This window comes from Adiantum capillus-veneris, chromosome 6 (assembly GCF_014529385.1).
Source record: "Adiantum capillus-veneris isolate H3 chromosome 6, ASM1452938v2, whole genome shotgun sequence".
In the NCBI taxonomy this organism is placed as follows: domain Eukaryota; kingdom Viridiplantae; phylum Streptophyta; class Polypodiopsida; order Polypodiales; family Pteridaceae; genus Adiantum; species Adiantum capillus-veneris.
Window position 1 is genome coordinate 34,216,896 of NC_140936.1, and position 3,867 is coordinate 34,220,762.

At 44.7% G+C, this 3,867-nt stretch overlaps 1 pseudogene; it reads right to left on the bottom strand.

Annotated features, from left to right (window-relative positions):
* Window positions 1–215: 215 nt before the first annotated feature.
* On the bottom strand, window positions 216–1,899 carry LOC147455335 (uncharacterized; annotated as a pseudogene).
* Window positions 1,900–3,867: the final 1,968 nt, after the last annotated feature.

Here is a 3,867-nt window from a genome sequence, read left to right on the forward strand (position 1 = left end):
TCAAAGTTGTCCGCTCTCGCAGGTGGCGTCCCGTTTTGTATATAGAGTGAATCCTCCGGGCCCTCAACCAGCCATCCTCTACTACTACTTCTTGGATTATGGTCCTGCTACTTGGTTACACTTCGAGATTCCTCAGATCTATCCCTTCAGCCTGCATGGAAGTCTCATGTTATCATCACCTGTTTCCTCCTACTTGGCAACGAAACAGTGCTCCATCATTGCCTCCCTACAATCAGTCTCAGTGCTTCCCATGCTCCCTTGATTCCTCTTCCAAATTTTGTTCCTTCTTTCGCAAGCCCTTCAATAGTTTGTATTTCATGTTACCTTTGTCTTTGAGATCTTGAAGAAAGCCCTCAATGTCCTTCTCTTTGTCTACAAGCTGCTCCATCACCATTAGGAGATTTCGGAGGTCTTTTGGAGGGCCATTTGGTAGAGAGAGGAAAATAAGCTCCTCCAATGAGAGAAGAGCCTACGTTACGTAGAAAAATAGATTGATATTAACAAAAATATAAAAGGTGTCCCTCTCCTCATTTAATAATCTAGTGGTCCTTGAAGACGAGCACTCTCTTTTATTTAATGCGAGCACCTTTTTCAGACGGTAGATGCGGTGCATTTGATACGGGATACGTCATCACTAGAACTCAAAAAGTCACAAAACTATCAAGTGGTGGAAGATTTTGAAACTTTTGATACTGCCAATGCGTCCGAAACACACATATCTCCTAGAAATGAATGTCCAATTGCCTCACTTAGACATCCAAAGAGGCCAAAAATGTCAAACACCCCTAAAAGAACATTTTACTAACGGCGCGCGAGGGGGCATTTCAAAATTTTGGAATGCCTCCTCGCGCGCCATTAGTAAAAAGGCCCTTTTTCCCTCTTTTTAGGGAGCTTTTTGAGAGAAAAATGTCCAAAAACCTCTAAAAAGGGGTTTTTTGGAAAGATAAGTGTCCAAAAATCACTAAAAAGAGCTTTGTACTAACGGCGCGCGAGGGGGCATTCCAAAATTTTGGAATGCCTCCTCGCGCACCGTTAGTAAAAAGGCCCTTTGTTCCTCTTTTTAGGGAGCTTTTTGAGACAAAAATGTCCAAAAACCTCTAAAGAGGAGCTTTTTGGAAAGATAAGTGTCCAAAAATCACTAAAAAAAGCTTTGTACTAACGGCGCGCGAGGGGGCATTCCAAAATTTTGGAATGCCTCCTCACGCGCCGTTAGTAAAAAGGCCCTTTTTTCTTTTTTTTAGGGAGCTTTTTGAGAGGAAAATGTCCAAAAACCTCTAAAAAGGGGCTTTTTGGAAAGATAAGTGTCCAAAAACCCCCAAAATGGGCTTTGTACTAACGGCGCGCAGAGGGGCATTCTAAAATTTTAGAATGCCTCCTCGCGCGCCTTTAGTAAAAAGCCCATTTTTGGGGGTTTTTTGACATTTTTTGCCTCTCCGGATGTCGGAATGAGACAAGTAGACATTCGTTTTTAAAGTATTTTGGCGTTCGGGATGCATTGGTGGTGTCAAAATCCTCAAAATCTATCACTATTTTACAGTTTGTGACTTTTCAACTTTCAGTGATGACGTAAGCTGCATTGAATGCGCCGCACCTGCCTCCTGAAAAAGACGCTCGCATTAAATAAAAAAGTGACCGTTTTCAAGGACGATTGGGAATATAAATTTACTTTTCAGAGTGTCTGGTTGTCCTTTTGGACGTACTCACAAGGTGCAAGTGCATTTTAAAAAAAGTTTCTAGAGAGAGAAATACAATTTCTTACAAGGCCCTCCAAATGATCTCCGAAATTTTCTAATGGGTTTCTACATACTTTACCTTGTCAGCCACCACCTCTGCATACTTCTCATTCCCCTTTTTGATTTGATCTTCCTTGGCTTTCATTCCTTCTTTTACCTCAGTCATTAGAGTAATGGTTTGAGCGACCTTATTCTCGAGTACTTTGTTTTCCTGCCTGAGAACCTCGGATTGGAGCCTTGGGTTATCCTGTAGGATGGATGATGACTCCACAAGTAATATTCAGAGGCTTTCCATGTCATTCTAAATGCCGTATGCTAAACCAAGATCATTTGTGTCCTCAATGTTCTTGGGCGCTGCATCTTCCTCTTGAGTTTCTGTGAATGCTCCATGCGGAGCCAACCCTCTCTTGTAAGACACGGCTTCCATTCTCAACTTGTCCATGCATTGTCGGCACAACACTATTGAATCAACTAGCTTGTCCTAAGAGGCCTTAAAGTCAGACAACTCGGACTCTCTCTCCTTCATAGACCCCTCTGATTCCCCGCCCTTCTTTGGAACCTCCTCAATGCCGCAATCTGGAGAAAGAGTCATATGGTAACCATGCATAAAGTTCTGCATGCTGGAGGAACCTCGCAATGTAGCAACACCCGCATGCTTCTCCTATTGCCTTTGACTTTCATGCCACTTTGCATCCTGGAACAATTTGTTCCTCCTGGGCTCCTCACACAGGCATTTTCACTGGAACAAGCCTTATTATAGAAAGAGCGCACACACCTTCTTGTTCCAGAACACAGAGATGGTTTCTCACCAAAGGAAGGAGATTTGAATGTATGTGGTCGCCAAGTGTTAAGACGATGGCAACACCTCTTACGAGACTGTGCTCACAAAAATGGAGAGAGAGAGAGAGAGAGAGACTCGAAACAAAGCAGAGGAGAGAGAATAAGAATATATCAGATTCCATAGCCTTTGATTTATGGTAAAGCCTGATGATGCTTACAAAGGAAACCCTTCCTTATATAGAAATAATGAGCACCCTTTCATATCCCCGTAACCCTTCCAGATTATGCCTCTTGAGATCCCCTCCTTCTAAGGGCTTATTCCCACATGAAGGTACACGAAGACATGTAAGACACTCCCAATGTGATTAATGCAGTCATGTGCAGCTATGTGCGGTCCGGGCACATACAATTATACCCTTTTGGAGCTCTTGAATTGCTTCACTCTCACCCCCTCACACCCACCTTGTTGCATCAACTTCACACTATCAAATGTGTGTAGAAATGGCCTCCTTTTATAGGCAAAAAGGGTTGCCCTCTCTTATGAGAGGCAGCCATGTGTAGCCGCCCTTGTGTAGATAAGTCCAAATCAGACCCTCCAATCCGCCCATGTGTGGCCGCCCTTGAGAAGACAAGTCCGCTTTTGAATTCGACCACCGGCCACTGACCATTGACTTCTGATCACCGGCCACCGGCCAACCGACCGGTCGTTTTTCGACCAATTTCCGGCTGCCGTCCGGCCATAATATTCCGACAAAAAAGTAATATTCTGGGTCAAGAGTGGGCGTGAAAATTTTGGTTTCCGACGAGTGATTTTATTTTTCGGTGAGCTATATTTCTTCACGCACGACCTTCAAGGACGATTCAAAAATCTCTCTCTCTCTCTCTCTCTCTCTCTCTCTCTCTCTCTCTCTCTCTCTCTCTCTCTCTCTCTCTCTCTCTCTCTCTCTCTCTCTCTCTCTCTCTCTCTCTTTGAACCCTAGGGAACACTTCTCTCTCCATCGCTGACCTCCCCCAAGTGCGAGGGGGCCGTCCTGTGGGGGGGTGTTAGGTCTCAAATGCACCCCTTGCAAGCCCGCAGCAGTAGCAGGCACCCACACTCAAGCTCTTCCTGATCCTTGCCTCGCAACTGAGCTCAGTCAACATGTTTATTCCTTTCATCTGACATCAACTTTTCTTGCCTAGCTCTACCTCGTTCCTTGCCACACGTTACATTTGACCCCAGCTCACCTAGCCGTGCAGCACCGAATTACTTGCATCCATTTTAGGTTTACTTATCAGCATCTTACACACTCAACCATCTTAGCCAAGGGGTTCACACACTGCAACCGACTCTTCAACACCTTGGGAGACATGA